Source organism: Cryptomeria japonica, chromosome 9 (genome assembly GCF_030272615.1).
Source record: "Cryptomeria japonica chromosome 9, Sugi_1.0, whole genome shotgun sequence".
NCBI classification, from domain to species: Eukaryota; Viridiplantae; Streptophyta; class Pinopsida; order Cupressales; family Cupressaceae; genus Cryptomeria; species Cryptomeria japonica.
The window spans coordinates 185,861,772-185,884,417 of record NC_081413.1 but is presented as its reverse complement, the minus strand read 5'-3'; positions in this window follow the sequence as shown (position 1 = coordinate 185,884,417).

Genomic DNA, 22,646 nt, shown 5'->3' with positions numbered 1-22,646 from the left:
ATGATGGTTCAATTTGAGAAATAAGACATACATCTTCATTTGCCAATCTTCCTCTTGTCATGACTCCTTTAAATTTGTTTCCAACTATCTGATCTTCTGAATGATTCAGTCTTACATACCAGAGTGTCTTTGTTTGTTTTTGTTCTTCAATTACTGTGGAATCCTCAGATGGTATCGGGTAGCTAGATCTTCATTCTGTACCGGTGGATTCAGTGTAGGTTCATTTGTCAAAATTTTTGTTGCCGGTTCAGAGTCTACATACCTTGAAGTTCCTCTGAATTGTTCATCAATCTTTACATTTGTACTCTCAACAATTTTCTTCAATCTTTTGTTAAAACATCTATATGCCTTGCTCTTAGATGAATAACCAAGAAATATTCCTTCATCACTTCTAGGATCAAATTTTCCAATATACTCATCTCTTCTGATATAACATTTGCTTCCAAAAATTCTGAAATACTTAAGAGTAGGAGTATTACCAAACCATAGTTCACGAGGGGTCTTACCGGTTTCACCTTTGATGTGAACTTTGTTGAATGTATAGACCATTGTACTGATTGCTTCTCTCCAATACACATGTGGTAAATTTGCTTCTAATAACATACTTCTTGCTGCATCCAAGATAGTTATGTTTTTCCTTTCAACAACTCCATTCTGTTGTGGTGTCTGAGGTGCTGATAGTTGTCTTCCGATTCCATTCACTTCATAGAATGTATTAAATTCCTTAGATGTGAATTCTCCTCCTTGATCTGATCTTAAACATTTGATTTTCTTATCGGTGTCATTTTCAACCATTGCTTTGAACAGTTTGAACTTTCCAAGTGCTTCTGATTTTTCTCTGAGAAAAGTAACCCAACACATTCTAGAATAGTCATCAATGATTAGCATGAAATATCTATCACCTTGTAAGCTTTTAGTTCTAGCTGGACCACGTAAATCAGTGTGAATCAAATCAAGAGCATTATTGGATTTTTCTAGAATACTTTTGAAACTAGCTCTAACTTGTTTTCCAAATTGACATTCCTTACATATTGTATTCTGAGGTTTGACAATTTTAGATAAATCTCTAACTGTCTTAGTAGTACTGATCTTTACCATGCAATCAAAGTTTACATGACAAAGTCTCGTATGCCATAACCAACTTTCATCTATATGTGCAATCAAGCATGTCTTTTTACTGTTGTTCAAATGAAAGATATTACCTCTAGTCTGATTACTGGTTGCAATTTCTAAACCAGTTCTATTCATGATTTTGCATTTTCCATTTTTAAATTGTAACTAAAATCCTTTCTCAACTAATTGACCAACACTTAAAAGATTATGCTTTAATCCTTCAACATAGTAGACATTGTCAGTGTTATGCTTACCATCAAGAGATATTGTACCCTTACCTTTAATTGAACAAGCTTTGTCATCTCCAAATCTTACTAAGCCTCCATTGTATTCTTGAAAGTTCAAGAATTTACCTTTGTCTCCTGTCATATGATGTGAGCATCCTGAGTCAATGATCCATTCATCCTTTACTTCAACTTTAGCTGCTAGGGCTTGTTCTACTGGTTGAGCAGTAGGTGCTGGTTGATCTTCTGTTATAGCAACAAAAACCCATCCATTGTTTGCTAGATCCTCATCAGAATCATGAATCACACCTTCATCAGCAATGTAACAAGATTTGTCTTTATTCTTCTTAAATCTGTATCTCTGATATTCAGGATTAGGCTTGTATGTTCTTCTAGCTTCTCCTCTTAGTCTAGCATATCTATCAGGGCATCTTGAAGCCATATGATCAATCTTATTGCAGCTAAAACATTTAAAGGGTGCTTTACCTTCATACTTACTTCCAACTGGACCTTTAGGCATTTTCCTTGCAAACAGTGCTTCAAGTTCTTCATTTTCTTTCCTGCTGTAGCGTCCTAAAATTGTGACACTTGCAATTTCGACCGCATTTGGGTCTTCACGATGGTGACGCAACACTAAACCTGAATGGAGACCCCGAAACTTGCTCATGACACCAAAAACTGCATTTTTCCAGCACCTTGGCTTGATCCTCCTTGCACCCTGTTGTCCCGGGAGGTGGGACCAGAGCGCCCAGCACCGTGGTCCTTCAGGACCAGGGCGCCCAGTGCCCTGGTCCCCCAGGACCATGGCGTCCAGCGCCCTGGTCCCTGGCCCTATTTTGGGCCCGGTCTCCTATGGGACTTCGGGCCTTTTTGTTGGCAATTTGGAAAATAATCTTTCCTAGTCGGCCCAAGGTCGACAAAATCAGTCTATCAACCCTAATTGGCAAGTATATAAACTACATTTCCTCTCCCATTTTGAGGAGGAAGGACATATGTGTACAAGATGTGGAAACGATACTCAAACATTCAAGCATTCAAGCATTCCTTCAAGCAACTGATCATTCTAAGTCTCCATTCAAGGCTAAGTGTTGCATTCAAGACAAGGATTCAACCATTGAAGAGGAGATCACTTACAACACATTACATGCTACAACATACAACATACAACAAACAACAACATCTATACCTTCGCATATAAGGATACAAACATCCTTACAACAAGGTACTAGTACTTGTTTTACATTACATTTACAGCATTTCTCATTTCTTGGTTAATTCCAAAACCGGGGTTTGACCTAAGGGCAAACCCCTAATCCCTAACCCCCCAATCATCTTCGCTTTTCTATGTGTAGGTTGCAGGTACGCGGCTGAAATTGAAGATCTGGAATCCTTGTGCAGAGACGAATAGATCCCCCTTCGTTTCGCGGATTTTTCAGAGGACCGTGTGCACACCGGGCGCCATCGTCCCGTCAACTTTTTCTCAAATTTGCAGGATAACACCGTCTCAACATTTTACTGCTAATTCCAGGTCCGCAGCTTCATCCTATATCCCTAACTTAGTTTATAAGTGAATCTTTCTCACTTTCTATGCATTCCTAGTTCAATCTTTCCATCTACATTCTTTACAAAAGAGGGTATCCTCGCTATCACAACCCTTGAAACTCATATAGAATCCAATCTTGCATTGCGTGGGATTGGATCTTGTGGATTTCAACCCCTCTTTTGAATGTAAAGTCCCTCCTAAGTGAAAACCATCAACCCTAGTGACTCTCCCTTCTCCCTCCTCGGAGTTGGGGAGGGGAGAACGACTAGGGTTCGATTTTTCCGCTTTACATTTTGGTGAACCCGACGTGAACATCCTTTCTGATTATTCATGGTTAGATCTGAAAATTTTGCTTTCCTAATTATATTTCCATGTTTGATCTTTTGCAAAATTTTAGAGGTTAATTGCATAAAAACCCTAAATTTTCTTTTTAAGTAATTAAACTTGTGAAATGTTTAATTGTTAATGCTTGTTTTAGATCTGCCCTTCTATTACAAATTATCAATTCATATTTGTGCTTTGATTTTTAAAATTAAGTGGTTAAGTGTCAAAACCCTAATTTTTGAAACCCTCTTGATTCAACCTTTGACTGATAATTTCACTGATCAAAACATCTCCAAATCGGCTGTAACTTTGGATTCCGCAATAAAATCACAATATCTTTCATCCCTGAAAATTTGGAAAAAAGTTGCGAGGACCGTGTGCACTCCGAGCGCCATCGTCCTCGACATTTTTTCTAAAATTTCGGGAGCGAGATCTTACTGTATTTTCCTGCTAAAATCCAGAATTTTGGCTAATTTTATCAATTTTAACACCTTCAAAATTACAGTCAAAGTTGGTCTAGTGATTGCTTGGATTGAGGCTTCTAATCATTCAAAAATTGTTGAAATTGAAATTTGTGTCAAAATTGTGTTTCTTACAGTCCTAAATCTGAAAAGTGTGTTAGCATTCATTCGAAATTTCAGTGATTTATTCAAATTTTTGCAATTTGTGACTTTTGAAATTAAGTGCTTAATTACAACAACTTTGATTTCCGCTTTCAAAATTGAATTTTGCGTGAAATTGAGTCAATTTTCAAATTTCAAAACTTGCATTGCTCTTAACATTCCCTCTAAAATCATAAAATTCAAAATTTCAGTTTCCCTCTCTTTTTCAAAATTCAAATTTTGCATTTTTCGACAATCTTGGTAGGGTTCAATTTTGAGATTGCAACTTTAATTTGGCCTATCTACAGATCGTAAAATCACTCAATTTTTTCAAGTTAGCTGTAAAATCATCATAACTTTCATCCCTGCAAATTTCGAAAAAAGTTGTGAGGACCGTGTGCACCCCGAGCGCCACGGTCCTGGACATTTTTTCCGAAATTTCGGGAGATTGTCCTGATTGTATTTAACAGCTTAAATCTAGAAGATTGGCTGGTTTTACTGAAATTTGCTACCTCTAAAATTCAAAATCTTTTCTCTCTCTCTAGTGCATGAGTTTTACAACAATAAGCCCTACCTACACTATTCCCGTTAGACGAAGCCTTAGAATTAAGTCTTTCCAAGGTTTAATTACTGAGGAGATGGAACCTAATTTGAATGGTCTTTTTAACGAGGACATGGGTAATTCCTCTAATCCTCTTAATGATGAAGAAGCTCTCCATGAGGTTTCTGTAGAACAACTTTCAAAATTGGATAACCAATTTGATGATTTTCGACAATGGATGTCTCAAGAATACCCTGATAGTCAAGCTCTTCCTTTAATTGAGGGTCTAAAACGTATGCTTCAAAGTGATAAGAATGGAATTGATATTTTGCGTGGTATTGCACACATTGTGGATTCAAATGTGATGCCTATGAAGAGTTGTGCCGAAACCTTAGGTTATACACAACCTCCTACTCAAGACAATCATTCTATTCCTTTGACGACTCCTATTGCTAGTATACCTACTTTTACATCAAACATAATGACTACTTCAACACAAGACATTCCTCCTATGATCACCAGTCATGGGGGCAATCCCTCTTATTCAATTAACCCTCTTCATTCATTCAATCCAACTTCTTCATTCATTCCTTCAATGAGTGTTCCTATTATATCACCACAAATGAACATGACACAAGGGGGCAATTCATTTAACCATTCCATTCCTCCTTGTAGTGTTCCTCCTTTCCAATCATCTCCTATGACTATCTATCATAGTGTCCCACCACCTTATTCTCTACCTTCTTTCAATAACATAACACCTCCATCACAATTTAACACATCTAATATGAACTTGTCGACTGAAGCGACCATTAATAATCTTGCACAAACTGTCTCTTCTTTACAGCAACAAATTGCCTCTATGAATCAATCTAAGTTTAGTGTGCCCACATTTGATGTTGCGAGCCCACTTTCTCTTGACATTGTCCAAGCTATTCCCCCTAAACATGTTGAAATTCTGCATTTGGAGCTTTATAATGGTAAGGGTGATCCTCTAACACATGTTAAGACCTTTCAAACAATATGTACTGATTTTGCTTATGACCAAAGGTTGCTTGCAAAATTGTTTACTAGAACATTAAGAGACAAAGCCCTACAATGGTATTGCTCATTGCCTTCCTATTCTATTACTTCTTTCGGACAACTTGCAAATGCTTTCATTCAACAATTTCAAAACAATATAAGTCCTAAAGTTACTTTGATTGATTTAATGCATTGTAAACAAGGTGTTAAAGAAAAAGTGACTGATTTCATTGGTAGATATAAGCATTTGTATGCTCAAATTTCTTTTCCAGTGCCTGACAATGATATTCAAAGAATCTTTATTTCTAATTTACAAAAAGACATTAGAGAAAAACTCCTGTTTTCTGAGTTTACTTCTTTCCAACAGTTGTGCGCAACTCTTCACAATTATCAACTGACTATGAGTCAAATGGAACAATCACATCCTATGGCTCCGAGTGATAAGGGTGATAGTAGTCAACAACCCTTTGGGAAGTTTAAACCGAACAGAGAGTCCATTAAATTCAATGAAAACATCATCAACAACAATGTGAATGCAGCATCAGGTGTGTCTCCTATTTCTAAGTTTTTCAGGAAAGAAAGAAAGTTTACTCCTTTGAATGAATCATTGCATAGTATTATGAATAAGTTATTGGAACAAAATGTGCTTACTCTTCCTCCTATAAGGCAAATTGATCCTGCAAAGATTAATTCACCTTATTTTGATAACAAATCTTTTTTCAATTTCATCGTCAACCTGGGCATGATACTGAAAAATGTTTTGCTTTAAAGGGGAAAATTCAAGATTTGATTGATAATAATACTATCTCTGTTTCTGGTGTGAATGATAAAGGCAACACATCTGTAGCTCCTCCTAACCAAAATCTTCAGATTTTTACTGATCCATTGCCTTCTCATACCTCTAATGCAATTGATACTACTGATTCCTCTGTCTCACCTGATGATCTTGTGTCTATGACTCCTAATGTGATTAATTTTGTGGAGCAGCAGAAAATCCCTAAAGAACTTTCCATCACATTTGATTGCAGTGAAACTATCAGGGCACCTGATGGTCCTTTATATATAGTTGCAAAAATAAAAAATATACCTTGCCGTGGAGTGCTTATTGATCCTTCTTGCATGGTTAATATCATTACTGAAGAATTTCTTTTTACTTTATAATTGAATCAAGTGATCTATGACAAAACAAATGTGGTTGTGAAATTATTTGATGCATTTTCTTCTCCTGCAATTGGTTCTATTACATTACCTATTGAGGTCCATAACAAAACCCTTGATATGGACTTTGCTATCATTCCATCATCCGAACAATTTCGTGTGAAGCTAGTCTATCCTTGGCTATCTTCCATGAAAGCTATTGCTTCTCCTATCCACAAGTGTTAGAAATTTCCCCATAATGGTGAAGTTGTTACTGTCAATCATAGTCTCTTTAAACCAGCTAAAAGAACTTCTAGTGTTCCTATAGATTACTTTTGGCCTAAACAATTCCAATCTCTTCCTCCACGAAGTGATCATCTTTTCAAATCTTATCAAAAGTGGAAAAAAGATATGATCCTTTCTCTAAGTGAACCTAGAACACCCAAACTTGACATTCCTATCGTTCTTGAGAAGGAAGTTCTTCCTTTGAAAGATAAAACTAATGTCTTTCCTCAAGAAGATTCCCAACCCATCCCTATGGATGTGACTATGCCTATGATTAATAAACTTCCTAAAAGTAGGCCTATCCCTCCTCGTCATGATGGACTTGGCCTCCTTCCTAAACCAAATATTCCTCCCTTATATGGAGCAGTTCCTCCTCCTTCCTCTTATGGAGAGAAGAGACCTTCCTCTTCTCCTATTGTTCAACCTAAGAGACCACAACCTAAACACCCAAATGAAAAGGATGAGAACATTCCTCCTCCTCAATCTCCTAATCTTCCTACTAAGACTAGACGAAATCGTTCTGTACGTGAACGCCGACGAAAGCGTCGTCTTAGAGCTCAAACTTTGCAATCCCCAAAAACACCTTCAACAAGCATTATTCCATTTTCTCCTTAGCCGACGATTGAGCTGAAATCTCCTAAACATAAGATGCATGATGGTCTTGATCCTGTGCAAGTTAAAGATCCTATTTTTATAAATCTTGATGATGATATAGATGAAAATGTTATTCATGATGAAAATGCTACTTCTCCTATTCATTCTGATAGTGAATATGAACTTGTTGATATTGATAACCATTTATCTAACGAATTTTCTAAAGCACTTATCCTAGCTCCTAGACAAGAACACCGCGGCTTGGGATATGAACATAGCCCTTGTTTGGATCTTGTGATAGCTCCATCTGCTATGTTGGATGTTCCTCCTCTAGCGTGTTCCCTGCCTTCCCGAAACATTGATCAGCAAGATCGGGGGGTAGATGACGTGCTAGACTAGTTTCATTAGCATAGCAGATTCTCTCCTCCTCTCTTTCATTACTTCTTCTATGTGTTATTCTCATTCTTCTATTTGTTGTACTTAGTGTTGTCTACTTGAGGACGATGCAAAGCATTGAGATCTCTCGATCTCTCTCATGTTGACTCAAAAGACACATGTGTTCCCTTCTTCTAGGTGACCTTCCTTGATTGGGGAATGAAGAACAATTATGCATACATACATATGATATACATGAATACAGCATACTGACCCCGAGGAAAGCGAAGTCACCTCGTGCTTTGTGTTTTGTGTCTATTATCCTTGGGCTTATCTCACACTTGGGGGCTAAATCCTTGCGATAACGTGCTCCTTTCCTTTCTCATTTCTTATATGTATCACTACCTTAAAGTAATCACCCCCGGTGAGGCGTGTGCGATCGCTTTAACGTAGGGGGGCATACATCCCGTTCATATCTTTTCAAGATACTTGAAAATTTCTTGACAAATTTAGCTTTGCCTTGAAAATTTTTGATATCTTTCTTGCATGACTCATAGTGGGGGAACCTTACTACTGACAGTCATGGTTCTCCCTCGTGATCTTCCCTTTTACCTTGTCAATCGAAGTCGTAAGATCCTTAGTCCACTGGGGGCTTGGTGTATCTTGCCTCCTTGACGTGGTGAAAGTTTTTCAATGTTGTTTCCTTGTACTTTACCAGAAGTATGAGCGTACGCTTATACTCCCGCTAAAGTGGGGGCTAAATGTAGCGTCCTAAAATTGTGACACTTGCAATTTCGACCGCATTTGGGTCTTCACGATGGTGATGCAACACTAAACCTGAATGGAGACCCTGAAACTTGCTCATGACACCATTTTTCTAGCACCCTGGCCTGATCCTCCTTGCACCCTGCTGTCCCGGGAGGTGGGACCAGAGCGCCCAGCGCCCTGGTCCCCCAGGACCATGACGACCAGCGCCCTGGTCCCTGGCCCTATTTTGGGCCCGGTCTCCTATGGGACTTCGGGCCTTTTTGTTGGCAATTTGGAAAATAATCTTTCCTAGTCGGCCCAAGGTCAGGAAAATCAGTCTATCAACCCTAATTGGCAAGTATATAAACTACATTTCCTCTCCCATTTTGAGGAGGAAGGACATATGTGTACAAGACGTGGAAACGATACTCAAACATTCAAGCATTCAAGCATTCCTTCAAGCAATTGATCATTCTAAGTCTCCATTCAAGGCTAAGTGTTGCATTCAAGACAAGGATTCAACCATTGAAGAGGAGATCACTTACAACACATTACATGCTACAACATACAACATACAACAAACAACAACATCTATACCTTCACATATAAGGATACAAACATCCTTACAACAAGGTACTAGTACTTGTTTTACATTACATTTACAACATTTCTCATTTCTTGGTTAATTCCAAAACTGGGGTTTGACCTAAGGGCAAACCCCTAATCTCTAACCCCCCAATCGTCTTTGCTTTTCTGTGTGTAGCTTGTAGGTACGCAGCTGAAATTGAAGATCTAGAATCCTTGTGTAGAGACGAACAGATCCCCCTTCGTTTCATGGATTTTTCAGAGGACCGTGTGCACACCGGGCGCCATTATCCCGTCAACTTTTGCTCAAATTTGCAGGACAGCGCCATCTCGACATTTTACTGCTAATTCCAGGTCCGCAGCTTCATCCTATATCCCTAACTCAGTTTATAAGCGAATCTTTCTCACTTTCTATGCATTCCTAGTTCAATCTTTCCATCTACATTCTTTACAAAAGAGGGTATCCTTGCTATCACAACCCTTGAAACTCATATAGAATCCAATCTTGCATTGCGTGGGATTGGATCTTGTGGATTTCAACCCCTCTTTTGAATGTAAAGTCCCTCCTAAGTGAAAACCATCAACCCTAGTGACTCTCCCTTCTCCCTCCTCGGAGTTGGGGAGGGGGGAATGACTAGGGTTCAATTTTTCCGCTTTACACCTGCTTTCTTCAAGTTCTCTTGCATAAAAGGCTTTCCAATCAGATTTGTCAAATGATGGAGCAGATGATGTTGATGCTTTAAAGGCTAAATCTATCTTAATAGTAGCAGCAGGATCAAATTCCTCAATTTCAAAAGCTGAAAGTTTTCCAATCAATGTATCCCTAGTTACTGATGTATTAGGCATTGTTCTCAACTCATTTATAGCAGTAACCTTCATTTTATATGCCGGTGGCAATCCTCTTTAAACTTTTGAAACAATTTCATCCTCACTTAAGGTTCCTCCACAACATTTAATACCCAAAACAATTTCATTTACTCTTTCTATAAAAGCAGAAATCCTTTCATCTTCTTCCATTTTCAAATGTTCATACCTGACTCGGAAGCTTTCAAGTTTTGTAATTTTGACTGTGGAATCTCCTTCATTCAGTGTTTCCAAATGATCCAAAATAGATTTAGCAGTAGACCTATCTGATAGTCCCATGATTTGTTGATATGATAATGCACCCAAAAGTGCTTCTCTTGCTTTGCAATCATTTTCTTCATCTTTAGTCAAGTTAGCTGGACTGGGCTAACTTGGTACAGTAGCAGTATAACCATTCTTTGTAACATCCCAGATGTCCTTTCCAATGCAATTTAGATGTGTCTCCATTCTGATCTTCCATATGCCATAGTTGGTTCCATCAAGTTTAGGACTGTCATTCCTGAAATAGTTAGTAGACATTGGATCTCCTCAAGCTGTTAAACTTCTGCAAAAGAGGACTAAGCTTTGATACCAATTGTTAGGTCCCGGAGACAACTGAGAGGGGGGGTGGGGGGGTGAATCAGTTGTCAACTAAATTCAAACCAAAAATAACTTAACCAACTTAATGCTTAATACCGGTAAACCAGTTAAGTATGTTGGTAGACAGTTTTAATAGTTAATTGCTATACCAGTAAAGGTTAGTGCATGAAACATAAACACAAAGTCATCCACAACACATAACACCAATATTTGTACATGGAAACCCTGTAAGGGGAAAAACCACGGTGGGAAACCTTACCCACAATCAGATGATACTACTGCAGATGGTAATTGTACATAAATGGGGTTTGCACATGCAGAAAGGCCAAGCACCTAGAGCTCACTGCTCAATCACAAAATGGGAGTCACACTGACTATAATTGGATAGTTAAATCCAATAAGAATGTACTACTCAAAATAGCATCTTCATATGCTAGATTCAGTACTGGTGTAATGCTGATATGCTTTCATAAAAACCTAGCTTCACCTTCAAATGATGTCTGTGTGTATTGCATTGCTTAATCTCACATATACCTTCACACAATTCTTTTTTCGTATTCCACACTTGATCTTACAAATAAGATCTTACCTTTATACCATAACCTAAGACCAATTTTAGTAGGTCGGCTCTACAAGATATTACAAGAAATTTTTTTTACAAACAATATAATATCCGATGCAATAACCAATTGAACATGTCAGCTTAATGCATTTACAACAATTGTTAATCATCTCCATAGCGTGCCATGCCGATCTGGAAAAGATAAGCCTGTTGGTGTAACCCTAGATAACCCTGGACCTATTTGCCGATAAAAGCAAATATGCAAATATGAATATACCAATGATTAATTCATTAAGATAAGATGTCCATTCGATGTCTTCGATATTACCAAGTGTCTTCCATATCATTCCAAGTGCCGGTGATCATTATATCCTTCCGGTGAACCATATACCACTAACTGTGCAATAGTTACTTGCTTGCCAGTGAATGCTGCTAGATCTCTAAAGTGCTAGTGTTTTAGTAGGTGTTGACATCAATGACAAAACCATACCAAAATACCAACAGCCACGAATCCTGATGGGAGCACTGACCATTTTTCCAACACACTCCACCATTTCTATTTCCTCTTTGCGCCATCTTCACACAAGTCCTCTACAGTTGTAGGCCGGTTCAACAATCCACCACCCTACAACAAAATCTCACTCTAATGCCACTTAGTGCAGTCATGACTAGGAGGGTCCTCAAGGAGAACAATCTCGACCATGCAACAAGAGAAAACACAACATAATCAATACAATGTGATGGAGGTAATGCAAAATAGACTAAATTATATCAATAAAATCATTTACAATTTTTTGGCAACATGCGGGCTACAAGATCTAGCTCGAGTACATACATGCTCAAATACAATATCGGTCAACTTTGAACCTCTTAATCTTAAGATATATCTTCTATGTTCTAAAAACTAATTTCTACAGGCTTAATTACATTGATTTATATGATCAAGAGGGATCCGCATCAGCCCAACAAGAATCAAATGCCGATAAACAAGATGAAACGTATAAAACCACCAGGTCGGCCTTTGCCAAAGAGAATCCTCTAGAAAATCCAAAGAATGAAGTGCAGAACAAAAGGAAGGTTGACCACACACCAAGGAATGTTGGAAACAATGAATTGAAGCTCTGTAAGCTATGAAAATGATCCACAAGACTCACCAAAATTCAAAATAGGCCCAAGCGGTTTTGATGTTCTAAGCCCAAAAATTGACTCAGATTCAAGAATCAATAACTTGCCGAGAAAAGATCCAAACGTCCTAAGAACTTAGGATATGGTAAATGAACATGTCCACGATCAAAATCCAACTCCGCAAGATCCAGTGAGCAAATGCAAAGAAATGTAGAATGAAATGCAAAACATGAACGAACTGAAAGAAAATGTTTTTGGTTAATGCAAGATTGCCAAGAACTAGGGATGCTCCTGCATCAATTCTACAACTTCTTCTCATGGGGATAGTATAGGTTGGACTAATAGTAGTAAAAATCATGCACTAAGGGAGGGAATTTGGAATTTTGAAATTTGAAGTTTAAAATTTGAAATTTGAATTTTGGAATCTAAGTTGCAAAATAATTGAATAATGCAAAATTCTAGGAAAAATAGTTACTCAATTAAATGAAAAAATTGATTGAAAAGATAGAGAATAATTATGAAGCAACCCCTAAGAAATTGAAATTTAAAATTAGGATTATGTAAAAATAACCTCTTAATTTAATTCAAAATTACCCACTAGGAGATAAAAATTTAAATTTAAAATTACGGCTAAAAATTACCTCTTAATTTTTAAAATTTGAATTTGAATGACCTAAGGAAATATAAAATTAGGGCCTTGTAAAAAGAACCTCTTAATTTTGAAATTTTATTTAAAAAGTGATGTTGGAATTTGGAAATTGAAATAATCAATTTAAATCTAAAAGTTAGGGCTCTTTTAATTAACCACTTGTAGCGTCCTAAAATTGCGACACTTGCAATTTCGACTGCATTTCGGTCTTCACGATGGCGACGCAACACGCAACCTGAATGGAGACCCCGAAACCTGATTATGACACTGAAAACTGCATTTTCTTGCACCCTGGTCTGAACCTCCTTTGCACCCTACTGTCCCGGGAGGTGGGACCAGAGCGCCCAGCGCCCTGGTCCTTCAGGACCAGGGCGCCCAGCGCCCTGGTCCCTAGGTCCTATTTTGGGCCCGGTCTCTTTTGGACTTCGGGTCTTTATGTTTGCAAATTGGAAAATTATCTTTCCTGGTCGGCCTAAGGTCAGGAAAATCAGTCTATCAGCCCTAAATGACAAGTATATAAACTACATTTTCCTCTTTCATTCGATATGATGGAAAACACGTGGAAACTATACTCAAGCATTCAAGCATTCAAGAATTCTTTCAAGCAATTGATCATTCTAAGTCTCCATTCAAGGCTAAGTGTTGCATTCAAGACAAGGATTCAACCATTGAAGAGGAGATCACATACTACATGCTACATACAACATACAAACATACAACAAACAACAACATCTATACCTTCGCACATAAGGATACAAACATCCTTACAACAAGGTATTAGTACTTGTTTTACATTACATTTACAACATTTCTCATTTCTTGGTTAATTCCAAAACCGGGGTTTGACCTAAAGGCAAACCCCTAATCCCTAACCCCCCAATCGTCTTTGCTTTTTTGTGTGTAGGTTGCAGGTACGCCGCTGAAATTGAAGATCTGGAGTCCTTGTGCAGAGACGAACAGATCCCCCTTCGTTTCGCGGATTTTTCGGAGGACCGTGTGCACGCCGGGCGCCATCGTCCCGACAAATTTTGTTCAAATTTGTAGGACAGCGCTGTATCGACATTTTACTGCTAATTCCAGGTCCGTAGCTTCATCCTATATCCCTATCTCAGTTTATAAGCGAATCTTTGTCACTTTCTATGCATTCCTAGCTTAATTCTTCTATCAACATTCTTTACAAAAGAGGGTAGCCTTGCTTTCTTAACCCTTGAAACACATTTAGCATCCAATCTTGCATGGTGTGGGATTGGATCTTGTGGGTTTCAACCCCTCTTTTGAATGTAAAGTCTCTCCCCTAAGTGAAAACCATTAACCCTAGAGACTCTCCCTTCTCTCTCCTCGGAGTTGGAAGAGGGGAGAGCAACTAGGGTTCGATCGCGATTTTCCGCTTTACACCACTTAATTTTAAAATTTAAATTTGAAATTTGAAATTTGATCCAAGATTGGAAATTTGAATTTGAAGCCACCCTAAAATGATAAATTCAAATTTTAAACAACCCACAAGCTCAATTTTAAAAAAAATGAAAATTAGGGTTTTTGTAATTAACCACTTAATTTTAAAATTTTAAATATGAAATTTGACTTGCAAGTGAAAATTTAAATTTTGAAATTGAATAAAACTCAGATATGAAACAATTAATCTAAATTATGCAATTCGCAAGCTCAATTTTGAAAATGAAAGTTAGGGTTTTAATGAAATTAACCTCTAAATTTTTCAAATTTGCAAGGAAATCAAACTTGTAAATGAAAATTTGAAATTTAGATTACATACACACTCAGATCTGAAAACAAAAAAAAATAGAAGTAAGCATAGGACATGTCTAGTTCACCAAAATGTAAAGGGGAAAAAATGATTTGGCAATTTGCAACATAGAAGGAGAAATCACCAGATCAATTTTTGCTGTTAGGGGAGGAATCCAATAGATTCAATGACAAATTAGATAATGACTAAACACTAAGTGAATTGATTGATTATGATGTGTTTTTTCCTCTTTTGTAAGTTGAAATGTTGATTTAGGATAAAGTGCTGAAATTGAAGACCATTATGAGAAAATACTGAGCTACAGGTTCGGGATTTTGTTGCACACTTGGATCTGAGTAATATAAGTTGATTCAAATATGTCTTGTGAAAATGCCCTAAAAAGGTAGGGACCATGACAAGACAACACGTTCCTTCGAATTTTCTGTACACCAAAAAGGTTTTTTTTCGTCTCTGTGTTTGAAGCTTATTTTGAGAAGTACAGGTGTGCACTTGTTTCCTACACATAGAAAGAAAATGAAATAGGTTGGGAATAGGGGCTTTCCTTAGGTCAAACCCCATTTTTGGAATTAACCATGAAACTAAGATAAATGTAATTGAAATGACTGAAAGGAAAGGTTCTCCTTTTGAGGGAGATGTTGAATTATGACTGAAAATTGAATGATTATACCTCCTTGTGAAGTTTCGCTTACCTCCGCATGGAATTAGGGTTTCATGAAATAGGATGTAGATCTCCACTTCAATGCTTGATCCTTGACTTTATTGCTACTCCAAGGCTTGAAGGAAGACTAAAAATGCTCAATTTCTCTTGAATGCTTGAATGTTTGATCTCTTGCATGCTTGAATGCTTCTCAATTCTTGTGCATGGATCTTCAAATGAGAGGGGGAAACCTCTATATATACTTGCCTATCGGGAAAATTGGTCAATTTTCTGACATGAGTTGACATAGAGAGGGGAATCGCTCTCAAATTTGAAATGTGAAAAAGGGTTTAAAGAGGGCCCATTTTAGGGAGGTATTGCAAGAATATTGGAAATATGTGCTTAAGAGATATTTGAGAGATGCATTGTCAGTGATGTCAACATATTTCTCTGTCTATGACAATGATGCAGTAAAGTTCAGTGAGTTAGTTTGTTTAGCATGATGAAGATTAGAGTTTGCAGATTAAAGGGTTTGTAGAGGGTTGTCTATAGTTGATTCAGTTCAAGTTTTAGAGGTTTGCATGGAGATTTGATTGAGTTATGTGTATCTGTGTTGTGGCTAGTTTTTTTAGTTGTTTAGTGGTGATAGAGTGAAAGTATTTTGATCTGCACTGCTCTGCATTGTAATATCTTGTTTTGCAGATTTGGAGGTATGTTTGGGATGTTGGTGTGTGTCCTCAATTCAAGTGGTTTGTGGTTTGGAGGTCCACAAGTGATTTTTCAAGGTTGACAATCATTGCAGTTCGTGTTCCTAAGGTTTGGTATGAAGATGCTGGTGATTCTAGTAATTTGTGTTGGTGTGGGTATTGCTATGGTAATTCATGATGATTATGGATGTTTCTAGATCATGTTCCTTTTGTGTTGGTGGTCCACATTGATTGTTGAGCTTGTAATTGATGTTTTTCTTCGATACATTGGTGTTCTTCACGTTCATGGTCAACTAGATGCTTGTAACGTGTTGCGGATGTTCGAAGCGTAATTCTTGGAGGTGTAATGTGTACAAGGTGAAATATTTGGGTCCATGCTCTGTCTTGACTGAATTGCTTGGTCCACATGTAATATTGTATTGAGTATGGTTGTTATTTTGTGATTAGGTGGTGAGTGTTGAGTCGACCTTGATGTTTTCTCCAAGGTTGATGTCATGTATAAATAATTATAATCGAGTGTGGTATGTGGATGAGTGTGAAAGTGTATGTGTGCTAAATGTATACATATTTTAAAGGCAGAGAAGAAGTGTGAAGGAGAAAGTTGTTTTGTGCTTCAATGGAGCTAAACTAAGCATTAAGGTGATGCAATTTCCTAGTTCATAATTCCTGGATGTGATCTATGATTGTTTGTATAGGTAGTGAGACTTCCCTAGGTAGTAAGCCTTTTTATTTGGAGCAGTGAGCTCTAGGTAGTGTTCTTGAATGCATGTGCATTACCTATTGTAATACTTCTAACAAAGTATACCTATATTGTGGGTGTATCCCCACTGTGATTTTTCCCCTAACAGGGTTTTCCACGTACAAAATATTGGTGTTATGTGTGTTTATGATGTGTTGCTAATTTATACTTTTAGATTTAATTATCAGATCTAAGAATAAGTTAAATAAGTGTGAGTTTTTGAGACAAATAATTCACCCCCCCCCCCGAAGACTCAGTTTTCTGTCCTATTTCCATCAGGAGGACCATGGTGCCACACTCCGGTCATGGCACTATTTTGGGTCAGGATCAAGGTGCCCAAGGGCGTGCCAATCAAGGTTTTTGATGTTTGTGATATGTATGAGCATAATAAGGTCTTTAATCAGGCCAAGGGGCACAAACACTAAGGTGAAGACCCAAATGCGTTCGAAATTGCAAGGGGTGCAATTTTGGGATGCTACAATGCTTTTAAGTCCTAGTTACAAAAATTGAATTAAAAAGAGTAGAAACATGTATTTTAAACAAAGTCCTTGTCCAAGATCCTTTATCAATTACCAAACTTACCCTTACCAACCTGCAACTAGACTTATCAAATGTGACATACATTCTAAATCATTTAACTTGGAAACTAAAAGTAAACTTCTTAGAAGATCTCAAATATGTGAAACATTATCAAAGGAAATAATTCTCCCATCACTAAAGCACAAGTTTACCTTTCCAATGCCAATAATATTCACTGAGGTGTTATGAGAAAAAAAAAACTCTTCCTCCAACATATCCTTTATACTCAAAAAAATTATTCTTGTGACGAGTCATATGGTAGGAAGCACCTAAATCAACAAGCCAAGCAAAATTACTAATAGAGTTATTTGAAATAAAAAAATCATCAAAATTTCCATCATCTAAGGACTTATTCGTGGAAGCTTCAATACTATTTTTCTTGTTTCTAAACTCCTTCACATACCCTCTTTTACCATTTTTCCAACACTTAACTCTTCTTTTTTTAGGGATCTTAGAATGTTATTTTGACTTATCCTTCTTTTTATCCCCTTTAGGCCCTTTTTCTTTAGGCTTTCTTTGAACATGCAATGCATCTTGGGAGCTAGCATTCATAGTCTTTCTTCTCATCTCTTCTAAAACAAGTATGAAAATAAAAATATCTATCTAAGGCTTTAAATAACCACTATTTATGGCAAAAATTATATTTTTTCAAGAATTAGGCAAAGGACAAAATAGAAGAATACATTCATCTTCATCTTCAATACTAACATCTATTGATGCAAGATAACTTAAAATCAAATTAAATTCATTCAAATGTTAAATAATAGAATCAACATATCTCATTTTCAAAGAATATAAATGTCTTTTTAGATATATCTTGTTAGACAAAATATCCGTTTGATAGATATCACTAATTTTTCTGCATAACTTGTATGTAGTGTCTTTTGTAGAGACATTCAAGAGGACAAAGTTAGTGAGACACAACTAAATGGTTCCTCATGCTAGCCTTTCTAACTTTTTCTACTCACTGTTTATCTAGGTGGAATACTTTGGTTACTTTTCTTTTGAAATGACCAAACACTAATCTCTCTCTTCTAGGAGGTCCTCAAATTTTAGTGTCCACATCTCGTAACTAGTGCAATTGAACTTCTCAATATCTTGACAAGAGGTAGAGGAAATGGTATAGGACCTTTATTAAATATGTAAAAGTCCCACAAAACAAAGCTCCTACTGTAGAAAAAAACCTTCAACACTTATAGAGAAAGGCATCCCTCCCTCAATAAAATTATTAGCTTTGATACCGAATGTTGTAAAACAAGGTGAATAAAGCTTACAATATGAACTTTAAATGAATATTATTGCAAATATGAAACTAAGATTAACACTTATCAAAGTGATTATAGAATCAAAACAAGAACAAGAAAACCATTATAGGTGAAACAACATATTCATATGGAACCCTTTTGAGAAAAGACTCCACCACAGAAAGAGAGGCAATTATATTCCTCATCCAATGAAGAATACAACAATAATACACTTCTTTGTAGACCTTTGTAAAATTTGTCAACACTTTGTTACCCTGAAAACTAAAGAAGAATGAATGAAGAACACTGGATCAAGGCACCAGTTTATAGGAGTTTGTGAGGATGATTACCACTATGGTATCATAAAACAATAGACAGAAAAACCACATGGAAAAAATCACATCCACCTCCCAAAATAGACTCTTATAGATGCTCTTATAATTGTCATATAGAATCTCTTATGCATATGCACCTACATATGGATTTTGTCATAATTAATGTCATAGATTTTGTAACAACAATAATTACTATCATGACTATCATATATTCTCTTACAACTCCTAGAAATTGTCCAAGCACATTAAAATAGAAGATTCCAAAAAGGGCCACCTAGCTATTTTGTCCTTTACCTAGAGGACAAATGGTAAAAGTAACTTTGCCTTTACATGGTCTGTTTCACCATCATTGGTTAAACAATTTAACTTCTTATGGGTAAATTACAAAAGATATTTAGGAAAACAATAAATTAAATTATTTACAAGGTTGATGGCACCTAAATCCTAACATAAACCAAATTAAACCTTAATACTTGTGAGATTTTCCCAAGATCAAGGGCACAAAGAAGAAGTACAAAACCTCAAAGAGGAAAAAGTTCCCCCCCATAAGAGAGGAAGGAGAAGTCAGTTGACCCCCCCTAATGAGACATCCCGCACCCCCAAGAGAGCTCGCAACTGCTGGAACTTACTCTCGGGAAAAGGTTTGGTAAAGATGTCAGCAACCTGCTCCGCTATAGGACAATACTACAAATCAATGGCATGCTCTTGAATCAGCTCTTGAATGTAGTGCATATGAATCTCGATGTGTTTGGTCTATTGATATTGGACTGGGTTCTTCGAGATTTCAATAGCACTTTGATTGTCACAATGGAGGACTGTCAACTGTGGAGTGGTGAACCCAAACTCTGTGAGAATCTACTAAAGCCAAATGGTCTTAGTCGCTGTGTTAACATCCCCTCAATACTTAGCCTCAGTTGGAGAGAGAGCAATAGCATGCTACTTATTGCTCTGCCAACAAATGGCGCCTAAACCAAGGTGGAAGTTGTAACCTGAAGTAGACTTACAATCATCAAGATCGCCAACCCAATCGAAGTTTGTATAACCAACCAAGAGAATTCCTGTGCCTATTGCATAATGAATCCCATAGTGATGTGTATCATGGATGTAGTGAAGGATACATTTGGTAGCTTTCCAATGAATCTCATGTGGTTCCTGCATGAAGTGGGAAACCATGCCAACTGCAAATGAAATATCAGGGCATGTATGATTCAAGTAGATGAGACTACCCACAAGCTGACAATAGAATGTGGCATCAATTGGTGGAGAAGAGCACTTAGCCTCAAGCTTGACTCCTGAAAGAAAGGGAGTTGGTGCAGGCTTACAATCAGCCATATGAAAGCATGCAAGGAGATCAAGAGCATACTTGGGTTGTGATAGTGTAATCCCAGAAGGTGACTATGAAATCTCTATCTTGAGAAAGTAGTGCAAAAGACCCAACTCAGTCATAGAAAATATTTCATGCAAAGTAGATTTGACCCTGCTAATGATGGATGCGGTGCTCCCTGTAATGATCAAATCATCAACATAGAGCACAAGTATCAAGTGAGAGTCATCCTGTTGCAAAATGTAGACATTTGGATTAGAATGATACCTAGTGAACCCTGCTGAGAGAAGAAAGGAATCCATCTTGGTGTACCAAGCCCTGGGGGCCTGCTTAAGGCCATAAAGAGATTTCCTTAGTCTGCAAACCAAGGAAGAATCCTGGATGAAACCCTATGGCTTCTCCATATAAATCTCCTCATTGAGATCCCCATGAAGAAAAGCACTCTTCACATCCATCTGATGTACAACCCAACCATGAGTTGCAACAATAAGAAGTGTCAAGCGACCGGAGTTCATCTTGGCTATGGGCGCAAAGGTCTTAGTATAGTCAACCCCTAGAACCTAAGAGAAACCTTTCACAACAAGCTGAGCCTTATACTTATCCACACTAACATCTGCTGCAAACTTGGTCCGATGGATCCACTTACATCGAACTATCTTTCTCCCCTTAGGGAAAGGGACTAACTCCCATGTGTTGTTCCTCATCAATGAACTATACACTTCCTCCATAGCTTGGTCCCACTCAGGAACCCCTGAAGCTTCTTGAAATTTGTGGATTGGGAGCGGTAGCAATGTATGCATGTGGAAGGTCCTGATGTTGTGATCGAGTCCTCCATGTATCTGAAGGATCCCCAACAAGAGAACCCACTGACTCAAGTGTCTGTCGAGCCCAATGAGGTCTAGGTGGAGGTGGAGAACGAGGCTCCTCAACTGCAAGTGGACCCTGTGGAGGTGTAACCCTACAAGTTGGAGTTGAAGGAGTCTCATCATCTGAATCACTGGCATCACTATCCACAAAGGAGGAAGGTGGAGGAGGTAGAGACTAAGCTAGGAGAGCTTTCCTCAAAATAAACACTCCTCCCAATGAACACCTCATGTGTCTCAGGATCCATCAATCGATGTGCCTTAACACCCCCAAGATATCCAACAAAAAGACAAGGCCTAATCTGAGGTTCCAATGCCTTGCATTTCTGCGGAGGAATGCGAGTCCATGTTCGACACCCAAAGACTCTAAAATGTCTCACAATCGATTTCCTACCAGCCCAAGCCTCAAAAGGAGTAATACATGTCAAAGCTTTGTGAGGAACCCAATTTTGGATGTGTGTGGAAAAACTAATAGCCTTTTCCCAAAAGGCGGGATCAAGAGAACGTGCATGTATCATACATCTAGCCATTGATGGACATGAAAAGCACTGAGAGGGGGGGTGAATCAGTGACACCAAAAATAAAACTACTTCAAACACTAACTGGTAGATGAACTTAACAAAGCTTTTAAACACAATGCATGCAATCCAAAATGATATAACAACATCCATAAAAAGTAAAGCATCCACCATAACACAAGTGTTTGTATGTGGAAAACCGAAGTAGGTAAAAACCATGGTGAGATGGAACTCACAAGTTAACTATCTGTAATAGATAATTAACCGGTTAAAGTCTACAAAGTGCTCTGCTAGGAGCGAATCTTGTTAGAAATCCCAAAGCTTGATTAGAAGCTTATACCCCGTTAAAGGTAGTACCCTATTAGGAGTAACCTTAGTGGAGGATTTCAAAATCCAAACTAATGGATCACCCTGTTAAAGGATTTATACATTTAAGCTTGTTAGAGCTTACCCAGTTGGGGAATTTGATTCTGTTGTAATGGTTAGAAAACAACAAGAATGGTTTGATCTATTCTCAGTAGCACAATACTTGCTTAATCAGATCCTTCTAAACATATTCAACACTTCTCCTTCATACTCTGCAACTTAACTCTTTTTCTTTTTGCACATAACATAACACTTTTCATTGTATCAAATAATTCATTGCGATGTCAATATATAGACCTTATGATTTCATGTCGGCCTTAAGAAATCATAACACAATTTCCTAGGTGCAGTGTATCTGGACAAGTGATCATAACTCATCACAAAAATTACCGCCAAGTAGTCGGTGCAAGTAACTCATCACGAAATGTGGCAACTCATCACAAAATTACCAAATACCGTTTGGAACAATCAAATACTAGTTTGAATAAAACATATGAACCGTTGTCATTTAAATCTCCATGTGATGTCCATCTTGATCTTCATCTAGTTGATGCTGACTTAGCATAATCACAGACTGTCTCTTATGCACATACCGGTTGACACAAAGTATCAGTTAGAGATAAACCTCTTGGTATAACCTCTAACATACCGGTTGATAGAGTAAACAATTGAAGTTACACCGGTAGTCAATATAATCATA